The sequence below is a fragment of the Pleurodeles waltl genome, chromosome 4_1, assembly GCF_031143425.1.
Source record: "Pleurodeles waltl isolate 20211129_DDA chromosome 4_1, aPleWal1.hap1.20221129, whole genome shotgun sequence".
NCBI classification, from domain to species: Eukaryota; Metazoa; Chordata; class Amphibia; order Caudata; family Salamandridae; genus Pleurodeles; species Pleurodeles waltl.
The window spans coordinates 154,573,327-154,598,014 of record NC_090442.1 but is presented as its reverse complement, the minus strand read 5'-3'; the positions used below and the strand labels follow the sequence as shown (position 1 = coordinate 154,598,014).

General features: G+C 45.7%; 1 protein-coding gene across 1 annotated transcript in view; it reads right to left on the bottom strand.

Annotated features, from left to right (window-relative positions):
• The window catches only part of LOC138287141 (solute carrier family 23 member 1-like), a 343,235-nt gene that overhangs the window by 211,863 nt on the left and 106,684 nt on the right, over positions 1-24,688 (bottom strand). The window lies entirely within an intron of this gene.

Genomic DNA, 24,688 nt, shown 5'->3' with positions numbered 1-24,688 from the left:
TTCATGAATCTTGCCTCTGGCGAAGAACGTGTTTGAATTGGTGTTTTCCCTTGCTCCATAACAGTGCAGTTTAAGCGTTGTCTAGTAGAGTTGATGTAGGTAATTGTAGTGCATGAGGCGCTGTGTTGCATTCACTGATACCTCCTTAGTGTGCTGACAGCAGTACTCCCACAGCACATCTGTAACAGCACTCATCAGATCTCTTGACCAGTGGCCTCAAGATCGGTGTGCTGTTTCAGCATGTCAACCATGGCTAATACAGCGCGGGTCTCCTTTCTCCAATCTGAGCTATGGAAACCAACGCAGGGGTGGGAGACCACAATCCGACTCACCCACCCTAGAGGTCAATGGAATCTTTGGACTCAGTGAGGAGTGTGGTAATCAGACGCTTTCAACTTAAATCAATGGCGAAAATGATCTAAACCCACATAAACAACATGACAATTTGTCCACTAAATCATGACTACAAACTGAATCAAATGTAAAAGCTCAATTACAACCATAATATAATGTAAATGATATGCAAAACTAAATTATAAACAGATGAAAACCATAGGCTGGCCGAAACATCTAAAGAAATTTAGCCTACTAAATATCAGTATTATTAAACTCTCCAATAAGATGATACAAGTTAACAAAACAACAGAAACAGATTTCAAAGTAGTTTAATGGTGACATTTTTCAAATTCAAACAACAGCATTCAAATTTCGGGCTAGGCCATCCCTACTCTTGTCACGAATTTGGACTTGCATGTGTGAGGACAGACTAACATATGAGGGCAAAACAAAAGGAAAAGAAGACAAAAATAATTTAGAAAACCTATCTAACTAGGGTAACTCACTATAAAAACATACACTGCTGTAAATCATCTAAACAGGGAAGGAAACAAGAAAAATCACATTGCCAGTTATATACCTCTCCTCATGAGACAGCAGACAGTAAGAAATTGTCAGTCCTGGACGCTCACAACTTCTCAGCATCTGTAGACAGCAGCATCAGGAACAGTGCAGAAAACGAGCTGCACATAGGGTAAGAGTGGTTCAGAATTTGTTGGACATATCTGTACTGAACAGCATTGACATTGGGGTAATTAGAGAAGGTGCACATAAGAGGCAAGAGGGAAACTGCTTCGAAGATGTTTAGAAGGACTGACACTCTCTGTGACACGAAGTGGACCCTTCTAAGGCAGCCTAACAATGACGACTAACTCTAATTTTCAAAATACTCTCCCTAATTAAAAATGTTCATAGGATTCTGATTGGTCCTGAGAGTGGACCCATCTTGCGCAAATGGGTCAAGATCCAATGAAAATCACAGACTTCCATCAGTTTTGCAACTATTCCGGATTTTCTCAGGGAAGGTGCGAAGTCATCTTGATGAAGTCATACAGTTCCGCCAAAATATAAAATTTTGAATAGTATTTGCAACATTGGACTCCTTTCTTGGGCTACAAAGGATGAGTCTAACAGTTCTCATGTGAATTCAATAATTCTTTCTGTGGATCCGGCAACTAGAACAAATACTGTTACGTTTTATAATAGCAAACCATGATCCCTGTCTTTATTACAATAGGACATTCTCTAACACACAAGCCATCTAGTAAACAATTCAAGTCAAAGGGAACATGATGAAGTAGTATTTCTCACTATTGCAACAAAAATGAATCTTCAGTCCTAGTCTGGCTAAGTAAGCCTAAATGTACCATTCTTATGCCTGAAACATTTATACTAATGCATACCATTAATTTATACAAATGCAACACAAAATAATTTGGTTGTGATCATTATTAATACAAACATTAGAAATGAATTTCAGTGTGCGTTTTTTTCTGCAAGCATTTAACTCCACGTTAATAAAATCCATAATAGATCAACATAGGTACTATTAGATCATGTTAGACCTGGCATCCTTGGCGTATTCTCCCCTGTCTTTTTGCCTCACTTCCTGTGTTTTTGATTGTGTGCTGGACTTTGTTTTTGCTGGTTTTGGTACACTTTACCATTGCTGACCAGTGCTAAAGTGCAAGTGCTCTCTGTGTAAACTGAATGTATAATTTGCTTTTCCATGATTGGCATATCTGATTTACTAGTAAGTCCCTAGTAAAGTGCACTAGAGGTGCGTATGGCCTGTAAATCAAATGCTACTAGTGGGCCTGCAGCACTGATTGTGCCGCCCACATGGGTAACCCTGTAAACATGGCTCAGACCTGCCACTGCAGTGTCTGGGTGTGTGCAGTTTTAAACTGCCATTTCGACCTGGCAAGTGTACCCACTTGCCAGGCCCAAACTTTCCCTTTTCGTACATGTAAGGCTCCGCTAAGCTAGACCCTAGGTAGCCCCGTGGGCAGGGTGTTGTGTATGTTAAAGGTAGGGCATGGTCTGGTGTGCTTTACATGTCCTGACAGTAAAATACTACCAAACGTGATTGTCACTGTTGCAAGGCCTCGCTCTAATAAAATGGGGACTGTCTTTAAATATCTTTTAAGTGCAGTTTCCCACTGGGAGCAGATAGAGATCTGGAGTTTGGGGTCTCTGAACTCACAATTTAAAAATACATCTTTTGGTAAAGTTGGTTTTTAGATTGTCAGTTTGAAAATGCCACTTTTAGAAAGTGGGCTTTTATTGCTTAAATCATTCTGTGCCTTTGCCTGCTTGTGTATTCCATGTCTGGGTCAGACTTTGGGCTGCTGTGAATTCCCTCTAGATAATGACACAAAGGGTGCTGGCGTGTAGCCTGCATCTCCTGATGAATCTCCTGGGCTAGAGTGAGGAGGGAGGAACTGACCCTTACACCTGAAAGGCCTGTGCCTGTTCTTACACAATGCAGTCTCCAACCCCCTGGTGTGGGTCTGGGGCCAGGCCTGGGCAAGGCAGAATCTTGTGATCAACAGAGACTTTCCTTCGAAGTTTGCCTACTTCAAAGGCAGAAAGTAGTGTAAGTAGTGGACCCAATACCCCAGACTTTTAGAACACTTCTGGATCAAGAGGAACTTCTGCAAAGGAGAAGAACTGAAGAGCTGGAGGGGGAGTACTACCCGTTTCCGGTGTGTGCTTTGCTTGGTTGGCCTGCTGTTGCTGCTTCTACTCTAGAGAGGGCAAAGACTGGACTTTGCTGCGTATCCTGCTTGTGAAGTTTCTCCAAGGGCTTGCACTGAGCTTGCCTCCTGTTGAGAAGTCTCAGAGACAGCACTTGCTGTGGACTCTAACTTACTAAGTGGTGCCTACTCCAGTTCATGGGCCCTTGGGAGTGAAAGCTGGTGAAAAACCAGGAAAAACCAAGTGCACCGACTTCGGACAATGCCCTGAATGATGCCGCTGCCTCACCCCGCAATGTCGCCTGCAACTGAAGTCGTGGTCACCGCTGGAGTGCGACGGCCCCGACCAACATTGCAGACCTGACACCGCAGCAGCCGCTGATGTCCCGTGACTTTGTGAGTCCCAATTGCCATGTCACCGACAGCCGTGACACACGACTTCGCTGCGGCACCTGCAGCCTCGTGGCATGACCGTGACCCCCAGACGTCACCTCACTGCGTTTTGACCGCCAGACATCGACCCCACCAGAATTGCAATGACCCAACGCTTTGCACCGACGCTGCCGCATCTTCACTGCTCCACAGTTAGGACCCGATGCTTCGTACTGATGCCTCTGCTCAACTGATCCTGGAACCGACGCTGCACCGGATCCAGCAATGCCTCACTTCCCAACTCAGTGTACCGGCTTGTTTCCTCACTTTCAAAAGGTACTGTACCTGGGGTCTGTGTGACTCCTTTTGAGGTGTTTTCACTGTGTTACAGTGTGTGATTGTACAAATACTTTACACATTGCCTCTGAGATAAGCCTGACTGCTTCTACCAAGCAAACAAAGGGGGTGAGCAGGGGTTCTCCTAGGTGTGAGGCTCCCTTACCCTCGCTAGAGTGGACAGGGTGCCAACTGACTGCCAACCAGAAACCCCATTTCTAACAGGTCATGTTCATTTACTACTCATATTATACTTTTCAGATCTATTATATCATTAAAAAATAATAGCTTCATTAGAAATTAGAGTTAATGTTTATTTAATACAAATGCACAACATCTGCTATGGTATTTTGCGATACCCAAACAAGTGGAGGTCACAATCTTCACAATATTTCAAATGTGCATGTTTTTACATTGCCTGTTAATGTTCTCTGCTAGTCTTTTAAATGAAGATATACAAGTCACCATATGCTGACTTTTATGCCAGTCATGTATTAGTAAAATTTAGTCTCTAACACTAGTGTGTAGAGTTATGGTTTGCTTGACAATGGGTCCAGCGGTGATCAAACTAAGTAGTCTGCATGTTCTTGTGGGTAAGTCAGGAATGCATCTCATCGATTCTCTCAGTTGGTGATATGTAAACACGTCCAAGGGAGTGAACGTTCGCTTAAGCAAGTAGGTAACTAGTGGTATAAATTGGTTGTTGGCATAATGCTCACCCAGTGTGCTAAGTTGTCTATCGAGTTGATCTTTTGCAATTTAACGTTGTTTATTAGTTTTATGTCCAGTGAGTATAGTATACTGATGTTACATAACTACACCAGGTGAGACCATGCCCACATGGTACAATCCACCGTGTGTATCTCCCGCAGTTGGATAGGTGCATTTAGGTTCCATGGTGTCGCTAGTTCCAACTCAACCTGACGATGCAGGACTTGCCTGTAATTATGGAATCAATGTGTGGCCAAGTGGGCCTGAGCTCCATAGTATTAAGCTTCAAAATGCAGTGCTGCAAAGCCATCTTGACTGTACAGCCACTGTAAGGTCTGAGAACATCTACGTGGTTATTTGGTAGGCCATGTTAGTTTAACAAATGAATGAAGTCAGGCAAAGAAGCTGCAGGATATGGGAATCAGAATGTTTTGAAACAAATGACTAGAGATAGAGCAATTGTTGGAGTACCATCATTTTAATTAAGGCTATCCAGCAATCCACTGACAGGAGCAGTTGGATCTATTTATTTATATTTGTGTCTATTTTAGACATTGTTTTCACATAGTTTTCCCTTAGGAGGATATTTATGTCTCTGTGTATGCCCCAATATCTGTTTGGCTCTTCCTGCCACTGAAGCGGATAGTCTAGAGTGTCCTCTCTAGTGACCGAGGGAAGGGGTATCTTCTGTGATTTGGACCAAATGATTGTTAACCCTGACCATTTTCTAAAGTGGACTATTTCTGATATTATGGGGGCAGTATTGACCATGAGGAGGATATTATCTGCATATCGGGAGGCCAGAATGGTGTGTGACCCAAAGCAAATACCCCAGTTAGAATGCATTTCCTTTAGTCAACTTATCAAGGGTTCCAGCAGTAGTGCACAGATTATAGGAGATAAGGAGTAACCCTGTCTGGGTCCATGCTGTATATTTATTGGGCTAGGGCCATTCTTAGCAGTGCAGAAAAAAACAGAATCACTGCCTTCAGCTCTGGATTAATCTGATGTAAAAACTGTGTAGAATGTTTGCAGGTTATCTGACTTGGAGCAGCCCGAATGAACCCGAGTTACTCTGGAAGACCTGTGGGTGGTTGTATATTTGCCCACACAGTGTATTTAGCTGTCTGCTGTCTCACTGAATTCCTCAGGCTTGTGTTGCACTTGTCAAAATAAGTTGCAGTCATTATTAGTAGGATATTAGGCTTCTAGTTGCGAAAGCTATTGTTCTAGTTTAGTAAGGTCCTGTCTAATGGATTTTAATATGCTGTGTCCTTTAAAGATGCATTCACCCCATAGAACTGCCATAAAGGCCTCCCATATTGTACCCTTGCTCTGTACCCAATCTTTATTGGTTTCAGAGTATGTGATTATGGTCTGTCGTCCTTGTACACCTTATTGAGTAACATCATTGACTGAAGCCACCACATGCGATTTGTGCTGTCACCACTTGGCAGATGCATTGCCAGCACTACCGGTGAGTTGTCCAACAGTGTTTTGGGCATGTGTTCAAATTGTTCTGTCCACTTGGCTACATCGTTAGTTCCCAGCCACAGAATAGGGTGGATGGTTGTAATTTAGTCCTTCACATTACTAGAAGATGGTAGTATTGAGTGGCATCATAGTTAGTGCAGTAGGTGTTAACGATAATGACCGGTGAGTGTTGGAGTCATACTTGCACTATGAGGAACAACAGCTATGCAAACTATAATGTTCAGATAAAATGTAACTTAAAGGTGCAAACCAAGTTAGTTATAAATGAAATATATATTTTTTTAAAGTAAGTCATACTGTAGGAAATATGGATAACCAAAGTTAATACTTGATTGTTCAAAACTCAAAAGACTGAGAATCTAAAGGGCCCAACTGTCTTTCAGTGTGCACAAAAGTCAGTTTGGTGGCTGAAGATTTAATCTCAAAAGGTTAACAGACCAGCTGATTGGTATCAAGGGCTTGGCTTATAACATGGAATGGTTTTAATAATGTGGAGTCCATAGTGCAGAAAAACTTGATGACATCAAAGATACTGCTTTGGAATGTTAGATATTAAGGCATATTCAGAGGTGCCGGTCTAAAGACTCCTCTAGGATTCTAGAAGCAAATTATTCCTCCAGCATGCAGGCCTTTTACATACAGGAGTTCAAATGCCCTAATGTTCCTTTAAATCACCAACTGTGGTGAAGCACATTAGGGCCCGCACTGAGTCTCCATTTTAGCTTGCCATTTTTTTCGGATGGTGACGTTCTACATGTTTTTACACTTATGTGATAATGTGCTTGTTAGATCTGGCAGCTTTTTGGTGTGTCTCCCCTGTCTTTTTGCTTTCTGACCTCCTGTTTATATGTTTTTGCTGGTTATTGTTTCTGCGCACTTTACCACTGCTGATCAGTGCTAAAGTGCTCCCAGGTAAATTATTCTATTGATTGGTTTATCCATAATTGGCATAATGGATTTACTGGTAGGTTCCTAGTAAAGTGCACCAGAGGTGCCAAGGGCCTGTAAGTCAAAAGCTACTAGTGGGCCTGCAGCACTGATTGTGCCACCCACATAAGTAGCCCTGTTACTGCAGTGTCAGTGTGTGCAGTTCTAAACTGCCAATTCGACCTGGCATGTGTACCTACGTGCCTGGCCCACACCTTCCCTTTTGGTACATGTAAGGCACCCCTAAGGTAGGCCCTAAGAAGCCCCATGGGCAGGGTGCAGTGTATTTAAAAGGTAGGACATGTACTGGTGTGTTTTACATGTCCTAACAGTGAAATACTGCCAAATTCTGGTTTCACTGTTGTAAGGCCTATCTCCTTCATAGGTTAACATGGGGGCTCCCTTTAAATAACTTTAAAGCGCAGATTCCCTTTGAGGGCAGATATAAATATGGAGTTTAGGGTCTCTGAACTCACAATTTAAAATACATATTTTAGTGAAGTTGGTTTTTAGATTGCGAGTTTGAAAATGCCACTTTTAGAAAGTATGCATTTTCTTGCTTAAACCGTTCTGTGACTCTGCCTGTTTGTGGATTCCCCGTCTGGGTCAGTTTGACAGTTGTGCTGTTCACACCTCTCCTCTAGACAGTGGCACAGAGGGAGCTGGGGTGTAGCCTGCATATCTTGATGAGCCATCTGAGCTAGGGTGGAGGGAGGAGTGGTCACTTACTCCTGAAAGGACTGTACCTGCCCTCACACAATGCAGTCGACAACCCCCTGGTGTGTGTCTGAGGCTGGCCTGGACAGGGAAGGATCTTGCAAACACTTGAGACTTTGCTTTGAAGTTTACTAACTTCAAAGGCAGGAAGGGGTATAAGAAGAGGACCCAAAAACCCAGACTTTTAGAATCTTTCTGGAATCAAGAGGAACCACAGCCCAGGAGAAGAGCTGAAGAGCTGAAGGAGGAGTCCTGTCCCTTTGCTCTGTTGCTTTGTTGAACTGGCCTGCAGTTGCTGCTTCTCCCTGAAAAGAGTGTAAAGGGGGAACTTTGCACTTTGTGTCCTGCTTGAGGGAGTTTTCCGAGGGCTTGGAGTAGAGCTTGCCTCCTGTTGGAAGTCTCAGGAACACCAAAGACTTCAGTTTCCTCGACCTGCAGCACTGGAGACTGTGTGTTTTGTGCTCTTCAAGAAGAGAAACCACTGCAACGTCGCTGGCCTGCACCATGATCTGCAGACACCGCACGGACCTGCACTGCTTTGCACTGCGGCCATGGGCTCACCAACGCGGTCATGAGACGACTTCACCGAGCCGCTGCTCGCACCGTGACCTGTGGACCCCGCACTCTGGCATCACCTGCTCACACTGAAGCCCGCGCATCCCCAACAATGCCGCTCCTGCTGACACCAGCGCCGCTGCCTGCACCGTGGTCTGTGGATACCGCTTATGAGGTACAAGATGCACCATCCCATCCTGCACTGCAGCCCCGGTCCATCGACGCCAGCATCACCAACTCCAGTGTCGTCACCAGGCATCCCTGCCTGAACCATGGCCTGTGGACACCACTCGTGAGAGTCACGAAGCACCGTCCCATCCCGCTGCTGGTTTGGGCCTACCGACGACAGTGCTTCAGCAACAACTCTGCCGCTGCCTGCATCATGACCTGGTGACACTGCACACCTCACCACCCCACTTCACACCGCACCCTGGTCTCAATTACTCTGCTCGAAGCCGTCACGGAGCCGCTGCCTGCACCGTGACCTGTGGGCACTGCACATCGCATTGTCCCGCTTCGCACAACAGCCCGTCGCCATCCACACCAGCGCTTCTGACTTCATCAGCCTGGAGTTCGATCCACAATGGGTATGACTTCAAAGGCCCGACGACTTCCGCACTGACTCTGGAACCGACACCGCAACACCAGCGATGCCTCTCTCCGAAGCTCACCGCAAGGATCACAATGCCCTGCAATTTCAAAGGTACTGTTTGCGGGTCTCGCAGACACCATAGCTGGCCCACAACGCCGCAGCTGGCCTGAACTGTTGGTTTTGTTGATCACGACGCTGTGATAGCCCCAGGTGGAGCTACTGACTTCAAGGAACTTGCCGAATTCATATTTTTATTTTTGTATGTTGGATGTTTATCGTATCTGGTCTTGTTTTATATAGATAAATATTGGCTATTTTTCTAAAACTTATGTGGTGTCCTTTTGTAGTGTTTTCATTTATTAATGTGTGTTATGTGCAAAAGCTTTACACATTGTTTCTGAGATAAGCCTGACTATTTGTGCCAAGCTACCAAGGGGGTGAGCAGGGGTTATCTGAGCGGGTATCTCCCTTATCCTGACTAGAGTGAGGGTCCCTACTTGGACAGGATGCAAACCGACTGCCAACTAGAGACTCCATTTCTAACAGTGCTGAGAAGACACTGTACATGGAGCTTATTCCTAGTAAGGCAACTGCTGTCATGTCATCAGTACACTCTGCCTAAGGCTAGAAACACAGAGCACAATGACATTGTATTAAGATTGTCCACTGGAGACAGCTTTGGTGCTCCAGACAAATCATTGCATCAGCTCTGCATCTCTGACATAGTGGGATATGAACATTGCTTTTATTGTATAAATTGCCTCTGTGTTACATTCAGCAGAGGCGCACTTCTGCTGGGATTATCCTAGAACTCAGTGCACTGTGACTGAAATGCACTCCTGCTGACTCTGATGTCCACCCTGCAAAGGACAATAGCTTACATTACATCAGGCCAATTTCCTGGCACATCTTACCCAGGTATGGTGGGTGTGCTATCCCAATGGATCTGGCAGAGGGTACTCCTACTACACTCTCAATACTATAGATAGTAACAGATAGGACTGTCACAATATAGCAGTGGCGGATGGTAACTTTACGAAGGAGGGGACGGGGGAGGTTACTTATGCATACATACGCCTCACTCACACCCATTCATTCACATGCACTCACTCACCCATTTACAACACTCATTAACAAATACATATAAATTCATATACGCCCCAAAGATAAAAAAATACTTCAAAACCAGCAGCTCCAACAGGGAAGCCTCAGAGGTCCCAGCAAGGTTAGGACTGCTGCCTTCCCTCATTGGCTGACCTAAGCTAACGAGGGAAGGTAGAAGTCCCTCACAGTGGGATGGGGTCAGAGAGACCCCACTCTGTGACCAGATGTCATTGATTGACACTCAGCCCTGTGGCTACAGGGCTTAAAACTGAAGCACCCAGGTTCGAGGCAATTGGTGACCTTTCCCCTTGTCATGAGCGGGGGGGCCTTAAAGCACCGTTGCCAAGTTGAAGAGGTCATGCCCACAGAGCTGTGGCTTCTTCAGCAAAGTTCAGCTCACACAGCCAGGAGTCTGAGCCCATACGGATGGACCGCTGCTGCAACATAGTAACATTATCATGGTTGAATTGTTTATCTTTTTTACCATTCTCATAATGCTGGTTACCATGCTTTGTTTTATCTGCCTAATAATTGCAGCTCATGCTTTCTATACAAGAATATGATTGTTTCAATAAAGTTTGAGAAGGCCATTTTCGTATTTCTCTTATGTTCATCTTGGCCATGCGAAGTAATAATGAAAGGGTAGATCTGTTTCCACAATTTTCTTGGGAATCAGAGTAGTTATGTTTGAGGTTGCCGATACCATCTGGTATCCTGGTAAGTTTTAGGGTTCAGATGCGGCACTGTGAGCTTGGTAGGAATTGTGCCAACATTTCCTGATGGTATAGATGGACTAAGACCCTATATTCTGAAGTTTATGTTGACCTCATATACAACCCTACTTGATTCGTAGGAACCATATAGCACAACACAGTTAACTAGCTCCCTCAGTTCCAGAAAGAAGTGCAAGAGCTGCCATAATTCTGCTTTCCATGTGAGCTATCTTGGTTTCATGCAACACCATTCTTTGTCAACTTTAGCAAGCTTCATCTACATCCTCTCCAAGAGGGTTCCCTTGCCTTCAGACATACCTTTCTTACCATCCTCTTTTTCAGTAAGAGGCACAGATTACTGCTAGTAACTCCTTAGGGAATTTGCCCTTATCAGTGATATAAGCACCTTAGAGTAGAGCCATTTCACAAGTGCCTCAAAGGAGCACAAGGAGCAGTGTTGGTTTGCTCTTCAGATTCCTTGATCCACTGACTAGTTACCATAGATCAGGGAATTATTGACCGGCGTTATTGTGTGTGTCTTGATTCCGGGATATTGTGTCAACTGTGCTGTCTCCTTTATCAATTCAAATACTCTGTTTAATATTGGTATATTTAAAAAAAAGATGATTGTTTTTAGTACTAAAGCATTTTTCTGATATCCCCTTATGCATTTATTTCTATTATAATAACCTTTTGCACATTTCACAAACTGCTATACAATCCACCTTTCTTGCTAGTGCAAAGTTGTGCTATGGCCATTTGACATAATAATCAATGGCAAAAAATGTCCTACTTTTTCCTATCCTGCCCCTCCTTCCGTCAGCACTGAGATAGTTTAGTACCTTCTTTGTGTCCATTTGTTGCATCATAATTTTAAATAATGTCACAGATACCATTTACAGGTCTAACATATTTTCTTGGGGGCTCTTCACTCATTCCCTTGCTTCCTTTTAGTGCTAAGAGTGCCCTAGGGTAAGACAGCATTGCTGCGTGGGCTTACAGGCAGTCAATTAAGGGTTTTCATGCCACACAGGATTTGCTTCTCTCTTTTCTGATATAAAATGTGAATGGTTCCATTGCCATTGTTAACGAGAGACTCCTAAAACCAGTCTTGTACAGATGGGAGGGACACCCTTTTCCATGTCGCCACTATCACCTGTTTGACTGCTAGAAGCATGTGGGCAATCAACGTCCAGTCGATATTTGAGTCTGTCTATTCTGTCAGATCTTAGAATCACTGCCCCTGGGTCTTCTGGTTATGAAGATCCTAACACTCCTTTGATGTGACCCAAAATCTCCTTCCAGTAGGTGCTCAGTCCTGTGCACTTCCTCCAGATGTGTATATCATTTCCCACTATGCAACACTGTCTACAACATTGTTTGTCTATCCCCATGAACACTTTGCTTAACCTACTCAGTGTTCTATACCAGTCAAACATTAAGGCCCTCATTACAATCCTGGTGGTCGGTGTTAAAGCGGCGGTAATACCGCCAACAGGCCGGCGGTAAAGAAAATGGGATCACGACCACAGCAGAAACTGCCAACACAGCCAGCCACTTTCCGACAGCTTTTCTGGAGCGGTACCAACGCCATCAAAAGCACAGCGGAAACAGGACTTGGAAGGGAAACCACTCACCTCTCGACACTCAACGAAGTACCAGGACGCCATGGAGCCCGAGCTGCAGGTCCTGCCCATGCTGGTCTACCTCCTCATCTACCAGGAATACGAAAGGTGGCGGCGACGACCACAGTGACTACTGCATCTAGTACACAGGGGATAGGGGGAGGAAAAAGAGAGTGACACACACACGCAGTACGCAACACCCTCACCCACAACACCATGCACACAAACACATGCATCAACTTTACATTTACACCCCGTAACCCCCTGGAAGAACGCAAGGACAAAAGGAATTGAGTTAAACAGTGATATTTTAGAAATAGGCAGATATACGGAATAAATCAAAAAACAGTATTTACAAAAATATACAATATGTACATAAGACGGTACATTGTCCATTCAAAATGTCCATGGGCTACTGGGCCAAAAATCATGGGCCAAGCCCACACTTGACTCCTGCCTCAATACGGAGAGAACACTGCAGGGGCATCAGGTCGAAAACACACAAGCCCCTCAGGGGGATGGGGAAAGGGGGGGCACCTCAGCTGGAAGATGGAATAACACCACTGCTCCTCGAGGGGGCTCCATGCCCACTGCTTGGTCCTGGGGAGTGGAAAACCATGGTCTCACAAGTCTCAAGTGGGTGGTTTTCCCACTGCTTGGTCCAAGGGATTGCAAAGCCACAGTCTCACAAGTCTCTCGAGTGGGTGGTTTGTCCACTGCTTGCTCCTGGGGAGTGCAAGGCCACAGTTTTCCAAGTGGATGGTTTCTTCCACTGGTCCTGGAGTGGGCCTTGTGCCCAGTGTGCTTCATCCTGCCAAGGATAGGGTGAGTGGATGAATATCTCCACTGGTTCTGGAGGGAGCTTTGTGCCAAGTGTGCTTCATCCTGCCAAGGAGGGGGTGAGTGGATGCAAATCTCCACTGGTTCTGGAGGGGGCTTTGAGCCCAGTGTGCTTCATCCTGCCAAGGAGGGGGTGAGTGGATGCATATCTCCACTGGTTCTGGAGGGGGCTTTGTGCCCAGTGTGCTTCATCCTGCCAAGGAGGGACTGGGTGGATGCATATCTCCACTGGTTCTGGAGGGGGCTTTGTGCCCAGTGTGCTTCATCCTGCCAAGGATAAGGTGAGTGGATGCCTTCTTCCACTGGTCCTGGAGTGGGCCTTGAGCCCAGTGTGCTTCATCCTGCCCAGGATAGGATGAGTGGATACATATCTCCACTGGTTCTGGAGGGAGCTTTGTGCCAAGTGTGCTTCATCCTGCCAAGGAGGGGGTGAGTGGATGCAAATCTCCACTGGTTCTGGAGGGGGCTTTGTGCCCAGTGTGCTTCATCCCGCCAAGGAGGGGGTGAGTGCCTTTATCTTGAGGAATAGCAGCATCCCATATATGATGGGCCAACTTCCAAGGTCCACACACAGTATAAGTAGGTGTCTACGTATGGGGTTGTCCCTAAGGGTTAGTGTGTGTCTAACAGGTATCCCTCAATATTTGCAAGTGACTCTGGTTACCCAACCTCTCATGGCTACTGACCCCAGTGAGGAATGCCAGGACAATGGCAGAGGAACGTTACAATGGCACATGGGCGTACAAGAAGGATTATTGAAAGGACCTTTGGCCTCCAGAAGGCCAGGTTCCGGTGCCTCCATCTGACAGGTGGATCCCTGTACTACTCACCCAAGAAGGTGTGCCAGATCATTGTTGTATGCTGCATGTTGCACAACCTGGCCTTGAGACGCCAGGTGCCTTTTCTGCAGGAAGATGAGCCTGGAGATGGTCTTGTAGCAGCGGTTGAGCCTGTGGACAGTGAGGAAGAGGAGGCAGGGGAAAAAGATGTTGACAACAGAAGTAATATAATATAGCAGTACTTCCAGTGACACACAGGCAAGACACTGTAACTTCACTTAACTTTTCAGTTTTCTGTTGGACATTGTACGTGGCAGCCTGATTTCCCTATGTCTATGGCCACTTACTGTACCCTTTGGCATCTCTATTTTCAGATCTATGTGGCCCACTCTGGCTCCTGCTATGTGTACTGCTGCCCACCAAATGTCATTCCAAAGTATATTTAACTGTACATATGACTTGCAATGCTTTGATAATGTTGAACTGATTCATATTTCAATCATTTGACAGACTCCAGATATGTATTTGTTCCAAGGGTGTTTTTTTAAGTGCTCATAAGTAGAGGGGGATGTGCAATGGGCTGGGGTGATGGTGGAGGAAAGTCCAGGGTAGAGTCCAGTCTCTTGGTATCACAGGTGCATTGTCCAATGGGGCATAGGAAGGGGAGTAATGGCAGTTCAAGGTGGACAGGGTGAAAGAGTGGGACAGAAGGGTGACAATCAGGAGAGTCTTATTTCCTGGCTGGGGTCTCTGGCTTCTGCCTGGATTGCAGGGACCCTTTGCGGGGTGTTTCTCCTTCTGCAGGGAGTGGGGTGCTGGTGGCCTGTTGGTCCTGTGACGGGGCCTCCTGTCCACTAGCGTCGGCAGAGGTGGAGGGCTGTTCTTCGGTGTGGCTAGTGTCAGGGGCCCATTGGTGTGCCACTGCCTCCCTCATGGTCTTCCCCATGTCTGCCAGCACCCCTGCAGTGGTGACCAGGATGGTGTAGATGTTTTTGAGGTCCTCCCTGATCCCCTGGTACTGTCCCTCCTGCAGCTGCTGGATCTCCTGCAACTTGTACAGTATCTGGCCCATGGTCTCCTGGGAATGGTGGTATGCTCCCAGGATGTTGGAGAGTGCCTCCTGGAGAGTGGGTTCCCTGGGCCTGTCCTCCCCTGTTGCCCAGCAGTCCCCCCAGCTTCCCTGTTGTCCTGTGCCTCTGTCCCCTAAACTGTGTGCCCACTGCCACTGACCCCAGGTCCCTGATCGTCCTGGGTTTGTGGAGTTGCCTGGGGTCCCTGTAGTGGTGGACACACTGCTTATTGACATGTCCTGGGGACAGTGGCAAGGGCCCGCTGGGTGGGTGCTGTGGTGGTGTTTCCTGAGGGGGAGGCTCTGTGGTGGGTTGGGACTGTGGCAGGGTCATCGACTGTCCAGGGGTCCCTGATGGGCCAGGTTGGTCATCCTGATCCAGGCGTGCAGAGCTGCTGTCGTCACTGTGGGCCTCTTCTGGGGGGGACTGGATGTAGCTGGCACGTCCTCTCCAGTGACGTTGAGTAGGGGTCCTGTGGGGATGCAAAAGCAGTGTTATTGTATCTCCGTGTGCCATCTTGTGCATGGGTGTGTTTCCCAGTATGATTGTGATTTCCCTGTCAGCTTTGCCTTGTGTGTGTGGTGATTTTGTGGGCTGGGTGAGTCTCTCTGCTGGACATGCTGTGGTGATGGGTGTCCATGCAGGTCTGTGATGGGGTCCATGCATTAGTGTTACATGCAGGGCTTGGTTTTGGGATGGGTGGGTTGTGATAGTGGGGTATGTGTGAGGTGGTGGAGTGTTGGGGTGAGGGTAGGGGTAGGAGTTTGTGATGGCATGCAGGTAGGGTGGGGGGGGGGATAAAGTAGTACAAATTTGACTTAGCAGAGTCCAGTCCTCCTGCTACTCCTGCCAGGCCCTCAGGATGCATTATTGCCAAGACTTGCTCCTCCCATGTTGTTAGTTGTGAGGGAGGAGGAGGGGGTCCACCGCCAGTCCTCTGTACGGCTACCTGGTGCATTGCAACCACGGAACGTACCTTCCCCGTAGGTCATTCCACCTCTTCCTAATGTCATCCCTAGTTCTGGGGTGCTGTCCCACAGCGTTGACCCTGTCCATGATCCTCCGCCACAGCTCCATCTTCCTTGCAATGGATGTCTGCTGCCCCTGTGATCCGAATAGCTGTGGCTCTACCCTGATTATTAACTCCACCATGACCCTTAGCTCCTCCTCTGAAAACCTGGGGTGGCTTTGGGGTGCCATTTATGTGGTGTGAGTGGTATGTGTGAGGACGTGTGGGGTGATGTGTGGGGTGTTGTGTTGTGAGGTGCGTGGATGGTGTATGGGTGATGATGTATTGTGCCTCTGACTGAGTGGGTGCTCCTGGCTTGTCTCTCTCTGCTTGCTATCTTTTTTTTCACTGTAAGGGGTTGTGGGTAATGTGGGTGTGTGTTTTATAGTGGTGTGGGTGTGTGGGTGTGGCGTGTGTATGTATGTCAGGTGTGTGTACTTTGAATTGTCCAATGTAGTGGTGTCTTGTAAGTGTGTGTGTATTTTGAGTGCAGCGGTGTGTACCGCCAATGGTTTACCGTGGTTGAAAGACCGCCGCGGTGATTCGTGGGTCGTGATACTGTGGGCGTATTCCTGTTGGCGTAACGGTGTGGGTTTTGGTACCGCCAGTTTATCACTGATCTTTGGTCTGGCGGACTTGTGTGGGTGTCTGTATAGTGGTGGATTTCTTAGTGTGTGTCATAATGCCCGTAGAGGAATACCGCTGCGGTCACGGTATGTTGGCGGCCGTCGGCACGGCGGAAGGCAGCATTTACCGCCAGGGTTGTAATGAGGGCCTAAGTGTTTCCCTATTTTGTACACTGCAAGCTGCATTTGGTATGTGCTGCCATATCTTCTGTCACTAATTCTGTTTAAATGTTCTTCCTAATACTTTGTCCAATCTCTTCATATGTAGTCAGGATGTGGATGGGTATACAGGGTGATTTTATATACAGTACCTGTTTCAACTGGTTTTTGCCGGTGGGGTCACAGCACTTATTTTTGAGGCCACAGCACTCATATTTGGGGATCAGCACTTATTTTCCTGTATCAGTCATTTATGTAGCGCAAGAGAGGGAAAAGCACACAGATTGAAAAGTCCGAAGAAGAAAAAAGACAGCAAAACCCTCACAAAAGGAGAAAGCAGGAACCTGCAAGAGCATGCTGAAGGGGAAAGGAGGGTCTGGTAGTGAATTAAAGAAACATGAGGTGGATTTAAGACTACCATACTTGGTATTTAGCAGATTTAATTACACCAGCTGCAGCTTCGAAGGAGAGCTTCGGGATCCAGCAATCATTTGTTCACAAACGAAGCCCTGTTTATATGCATAATGGATATGAGGCCTCTATTCTGGTCATTTGTTGGGAACAGTTTCTCAATGGATGTCTGCTCTCAGGTAATTGTAATTAATAAGGTAGGGGGCATTAACCAGTGTTTCAGTTACACTTATAGGTCTCTCACCACTCAGCAGTCTCCCTCCCTCCACTTTCTAATCTATTTTAGTTAAAATCTGGATTAGCATGTACGGGTGTAGAAGGCAATGAAAAAGTTGTGACCGCGGAATGGAATGACACCTGGTCCCACATCTCCAGCATCAGGTGTGTTATCTTCAACACATATGCTACTATAAATTTTTGGGGAGCCATAGAAGATCCACAGCAAGCACCCCACTAATACCCTTTTCATGTGAATCCACTGCTTTTCTGAGCACCATAAAGACCACTCAAATGCTATCCATAATTGAGCGGCTTTGTGGTAATTGCTAAGATTGAGGAGAGCCTGCCCCTTCTCCCCCTACCTTTGTGCAGCATCTGTTGTGACTAATATCTGCCCACATTGGTAAGTAGACAGCTTTATAGAGGCCTTGAATCAACAGAGTTATGTATATTCCCAGGTACCTAATCTTTACTTTAGCCTAGTGGAGATGGGAAAGAGTTCATAGTTTTTTGTTGAAGGCCTATTTCCAACATTTCTGATCCAAATTGAATAGATCCATATTTTTCAAGAATATTTAGTTCAGTCAGTATCGACTTCTCTGGGTGTGCCAATCTTAGTAGGACAGCATCTGCAAATAAATGGATTCTGTGTTCCAAGTTTACAAAGTGTATCCTTTCCTTACCTGTAGACTGCCTAATCGTTTTTGCCAGTGGCTCTCTAGCGAATGCTAAAACTAATAGGTTACAAGAACATCCTTGTTCCCCTATTTAGTCTGAAGCAAAATGGTTTACCTCCAACTATTAGTGCACAGGCCACTGGGCCAATGTAGCTTGCCCAAATGTCCTTTAGTATTATGGGAGCTAATTAAATACTTTTTACTGTGTGCCTCAAGAAGACCCAGTCTACTCAGTCAAACATATTTTCGGTATCTAAGGCAAGTTTATTTTATCAGGATCTTTTGTTGTTAGCTTTCTCCACCCAGTGCAGGACCCACGGTTGTTATCAAAGGCCTCTCTAGCTTTTATAAAACTTAATGGGGGAGGATCCGTACAGAAGGCATCACATTTTGCAGCCAGATGGCCAGTTCCTTTTTGAACATCTTTCTTATGTAAGATATAAATATTCACTTCTCTCATAGTTAGGGTTATACAACTTTATCCGGTGAAGTGTAAATAGAAATGAGAACCTTTGTGATACTAGGCCATATAAGCTTGGGGCTTTATTGGAAGATCCCTAATTATATGAATTACCTCCTCAACCTCTGTGATGTGTTGTTCCAGTTGTTTTCTTTCTGTTGGTCATGCATGGGTAGCTCCACGTCCCCAAGGAAGGTTATGGCCATGTCATCCCAAACTGGTCCTGATATAGTTTCTAAAAAAAGAGTGCACATTTCGGTCTCCCTTTTTGGACACTGTTAGGCCATCTGTGGAACTCATTACTATTAGTATTCGATTTTGCTCCCTAACCTATCACAATCTATTAGCCAGTAATCTGTCAACCTTGCTAACTTTCCTATTAAATTATTTCTCAATTCTTAATAGGGCACTCTCCAATTTCACTTTCGGTAAGAAGTTAAGTAGCAAATTTTGTGCTGTGACCTCTCCGAGTTATTAAACAGAACAAGACTGTTTATAGTGCTGATGGTTACACTTATGTCTTCAATGTTGTTTTTGTCAGATTCCAGTTCATTTTTTGATCCCTCTCAACAGTTATACACTTTGCCATGATTACAGCCGTAAAGGCACCCTGTGGCATCGGATCGGAGGTCGTGGTGTGCCAGATTTCTTCATGAGAGTCCTCCGCTTTGTACCATGGTCTGTAACATGCTAGCATTCTCACAGGGGTGTTGCCAGTTAAGTATTCATTTTCAATTGGAGGTAGTTTCTCCAGGGATCAATAGTTCCAGTATCACATCCTCTAGCCTTTCCTCTTCCCACAGCTGGGTTGTTGCAGTGCCTGTGTCTCTGCTGGTCTCCAGCATTTGAAGTAGATATTTCTACAGTATGGGTAAGTCAGTTAATATGGTGTTTTGTAAGTGAGTGTATTGCTTTGCCTTAATTATTATATTGAACTGGATGCTACCTTATCTCTCTCACTTATATTTTATTTTTCCTCTACACTTCTTGCAGATGGGTTGGGGCCTCTGCATTCCTTTTACAGTGCAGCAATGCCACTGGAGATGATCTGGGGTCCTGGTCTGCAACCTCTCATCTCAGCTGCATTCCTTAGGAGGAAAGCAGGCCCAATATGCCTGCCGGCGGCACCTGTCTATTGGTGCTGCTATGGGCTGGCTTGGTTATGAGTGATTCCTCATCATTGCCTTTTACGTACAGCCCTGAGTCCCAGAATTGTTCTTCATTGTTCTTTCGTTGTTCAGCAGCTGCTCTCCAAATAGTTATGGGACTCTACGGGTGAGTCCTGGTGGTACGCACTTCCAGAGCAGCCACATTGTTTTTCTTGCCTTGCCAAACCCTGCATTTTATTTGTGTTTTTTTTCTATGGAACAGCAGTCGGCGAGCTTTATTTAAGTTTTTTAGAAGCAGAGAAAGAGCAGCATACCAAATAGTACAGAAAAATGTGTTGGAATACAAAGACTCACAGTTGACACAGTGTATAAGTGTACTATAAGTATTTTGCTGAAAAGATATGAAGTATAAACAGTGGTTCCGGAACGCTACAACTACATTTCTTTGACATTTTTAGTGTTTTTAGAGGAGGATAACATTGTAAATAGAGCAGACCTACACAGTATGATTGGCATATGACAACACTTTTATTTCCATGACATTCTCTTTTCATTTAGGCCTTGAAGGGTAACCAAGTTCTTTCATTTAGATATTCCACAATGATGTCCATCTTATGAATATCAGTGGTGTAGACTGTAACTTTCAAGTGTGGGCTATGTTCAGTCTTGCAGCAAGAAGTAGATGTTTAGGATCAGTTGCCTGTTGGGGTGGGGAGAAGGCACACTCTCATCACCCCTGTATTATCCAACAACAGGATTGCAGGGCTGAGTGGGATTTCCATCCCAGTGGTTGACCCAATATATGATAAGATCTCTTTCCAATAAAACTGGATATAGATACACAACCACCACATGCTTGCAAGAGTTCCAGTCATCCCAACACATGTCTGAGGCACTGAACATTGCTTTCAGTTTCGTAGCAGTAACATACCATCTTATTGTTGTTAGTCAGACAGCCTTAGGGTGGTCTTCCCCCCACCATTTTGCCTGCCTTCCTCCATTTTTCTGACCTACTTTTTGCTGGCTTTAGGAATCTTAGTACTTTACTACTGCTAACCAGTGCTAAAGTGCTTGTGCTCTCTCCCCTTAACCATGGTAACATTGGTTTAACCCCAACTGGCATATTTAATTTACCTATAAGTCCTTAGTAAAGTGCATTACACATGCCCAGAGCCTGTACGTTAAATGCAACTAGTGCCTGCAACACTGATTGCGCCACCCACTTATGTAGCCTTTTAAGCATGCCTCAGGCCTTCCACTGCAGAGCCCGCGAGTGCAGTTTCACTCTGCCATTTCATCATGGCAAAATAAACCCCTTGCCAGGTTCCAACCTTCATTTTTAATACATATGTCACTCATAGGGTAGGCTTTGGACAGCCCAGAGGCCGGGTGCAATGTATTTGAAAAGTAGGACATGTACTACATGTCCTGGCAGTGAAGAGCTCTTAAATTAGTTATTCATTACTGCAAGGCCTATCTCTCCCACAAGATAACATTGGAGTTGCCTTATTACATTTGTTAAGTGTAATTTCCAAATGGGAAGAGATGACTTGTTTATGTTTGGTGTCTCTGGAATCCTAATTTAAAATACTATTTTAAATTACAATTCTGAAAATGCCACTTTTAGAAAGTTGGCATTTTCTTGCCTGGGCCATTTAGTGCCTGTAGCCTGTCTCTGATCACATGACTGGGTGGAACTGACAGACTTCATGAATTCCTCTTAGACAGTCACACAACAGTTAGATTAGGTGTGCCTCAATGGGCCACCACTGGCAGAATGAGGGGGGCGAGCTTAGCATAGCCCCACTTGTAACTGAATAGACTGTGCTCTTCCTCCTCCATCTAAGGGCCTAATAGCTCCACATTGTTTCTGCAGCCAGCTTGGAGGCAGGGTAGGGAAGCTAGGGAAATTCAAGCACTTCAAAGACACTGTCTAGAAGCTTCTCCCACTTCCAGAACCAGGGCACCAGGGTATAAACAGAGGACCTCAGACACCAACTCTTCAGTACACTTCTGAACCAGTGAAGACTCTGCCACGAAGAAGGACTGCTGTGGTGCTGAAGGACTGCCATTCTGCTGGAATGAACCGTGCTGGACTCCTGTTTTGCCGTGCTGACTTGCTGCCTGGGTGAAAAGGCCTGGACCTGCATCTCTTGAACCCAGAGTGTCTCCAAATGCTAGTTGGCATGGTCTCCTGATCTGAAACCTCAGAGACACAGCAGGCTTCCAGCAATCTTGCACCTGCATCTGGATTCTGTGATCTGTGAGTCTACCCTGCCAAGCAGTGCCACCCCAGTCCTGGACCCTTGGAAGTTGGCCTAAGATGCTTTGACAGCCTGTGGGTGAAGCAGAGCTGACACATCTCCTCTACTGTTCGGAGTAACGCGGAGCAAAACTGGTGCATCTCTGTTGCTGTGTGAATTGGACCCACCACAAAAGACTCACATCACCGTTGCATTTTGCATCACCTTCAGAACCATCACTGCATGATGCATCCTCAGCACAAATCCCTCACATCTCTCTTCAAAGGCAGTCACGATGACAACACGCAGGACTTCACAATGCAAGCCCATTTGACGGGATCCTCGATATCACTGCAACAGGACCTCACACCGCAGTCTCACCCCATCTTGGATCCAACGCATCTCCTCGGCTGCGCAAAAAATCTTCAACACTGATCCAGGCAACATGCTGCAAACCAGGATTGAAGGTACTTTTCTTCAGCTGGCCTAACTGGGCCCCTGTAGACAACACACGCACCATTGCATTTGGCCTAAACTTTTGACTTTTCCCCAGTCAGGAGTGACCAGATGGCCACAGTTGGAACTTTATGCCTTCTGGTCCTATTTTCTCAAAAAACATAAAAATTCAATATCTCTGGTTCTAGTAATTGGATTTTTGTCATTGTGGTCCTATTTTATTTAATAAATTAAGCTCTATATGGGCTCCTTTTGTGGTGTATTTTTTACTGTGTTACTGTTTGTTGTGTTGCACAAGTATTTTACACACTGCCTCTAAGTTAAGTCTCACTGCTCTGTGTCAAGCTACCATGGGACTGAGCACAGGTTAATTTGGGATTTGCGTGTGCCCTCCCGTGACAAAAAATGTGGTTGCTGCTTGACCAGGGCTTACACCCCAGTCAACCAACAACCCAATTTCTTACAGATGTATAGACACAGTACTCTATATTAGGAAATCCCACGCCTCCATCGACTGGACATCTACCCCTTGTAGTCTTGGGTACCACTGATTGCTCCAGATGAATGTAGACCGTTTTTTATGTAAAATTGTGGGTCAAAGAAAACTTGAGGGAAGTCTGGGCAGTGTTTCAAGGAGCCAAAGAACAAAGTCAATACTTGTGATATTAGATCCCAATCTTGCCCCATCTACTCAATACCTTTTAATGGATATGTAGCAGTAGTGGACTACTGCAACAGTATAGGCCTTAAGGTATTTGAGGAAGCTTGACTGGCAGTATTTGATAGGACCCATGGTGCAACCGAGCTGATCTAGTATGCTCTAGCATAGTTCACAGTAGAGAGGTGAAGAGTAGAGTGCAGGGGTGCAAAGTAGAGTAGTGATTTGTATGGTGCATTAAAATGGTATAGCACTCATCATTGGACAGAACTAGCTCATGCATTTTCTTTTTCACTGGAACATCTACTATACTCGGTTATTAATTAGATTTTGGATAGGTGGCTACATTGTGAGTGAGAATAAAAGGGTGGACAGTAGGTGCTCCTGTCTAGTAATGCCAGATAATAAACTTTTGAGGCACGGCTGGTTAGGCTCCAAGATTGCTCTAATCTGTGGAAGCTCTGAGCGCGATCCTCTCTTTTCGGGTGTTTTGGGTACAAAAAATGGTATTTGAGCACAGCAAATAGATGATTGTTGCATCTCTTCCTCACTGGCTTAGCCCTGGGGCTGCTGTAGCAGGGACTATTTACCACCAATGGTGACATCTCAATGTTGTTGCTCCTGAGAAATTTTGGAGAGGGGCATAATCAGGATGGGAGAACTGTGTTCCATCTGTGCAGAGGCCAGGAGGTGAAAACTTGACTTACTGCGGCCTAACCAGGGCTGAGGTCTGGTGATGGCACTAGTCCTGTGGTGAAGGACAGGATGGGTGAGTGGAGAAATGCTGGTTTTCTCCATCGGCAGTTGGGGCTATTCTATACCACCATCAGTGTGTTGACCCTGCATCAGTGCCTTTGTCAAGGGATGCACCCTACGCGCAGCTTCAGTATGGAAGACATACCAATTTTTGACCCATGCCGGGTAGTGACTTAAGCAGCTGAGGTACAGCGTGTGGATACCCAGACTTCTAGAAATTGCTAATTGATGCTGAAAGTTAGGATGGTGGAAAAAAAGAAAGTCATAGTTTCAATATTTACAAAGTCATCCTTTTGCCCTGTTCACTCCCATTTTTTTAGTGACTGGAACTGATGGTAACTGACTCTGACTGTGCCCTGGGCCCTGCTAGCCAGGCTCAGGCCAGTGCCATGTTAAAACACACATGTAGTAGAGTACACTAGGTATTAGGGTACCCTTACAACTGGCCTGACAGACCCTGTAAGTCCCAAGTAGCTAATAGGGAAGGGGGTACAATCTGCCTATATGTCCCTACTATATAATAGGGCATGGAGATTAGATGCCCAGCAGAATTTCTGCACTTGCATGTGTGCACTTCTGTGTGCTTTCTATCCTTTTAAAGGCAGGCCTGCCTTACAGTCTGTCTTTAAAAGTCAAATTCTTACCATTTGCATGACAGTCCCTATAGGTCCCTAGTAGATAATAGGGCAAGGGCGTGCCAACTACCTATAAGACCCTAGTAGATAACAGGGCATGGAAGTTAGAGCCCCAGAAGATTTACTGTCCTTTGCATGTGGGCACTGCTGGAGGTTTTCTGTCATGTTTAAATGCAGTCTGACTATGCAGACTGCATTTAAATGGAAATGATGTCCCAATTTGACTTTGGTGCTATGGGCACTTTAAAAGTGATAATTTACATTATATTTACATATTAGGTACCCCCAGGGTCTCCCCTGGATGTCACAGGGGTGGGGAGTCATGTAACTACGAGCAGGGCCCTTATAAAAGATGTTTTATAAACCCTGGTGAGGGAAAACTGCTCATTTAATTTTCCCC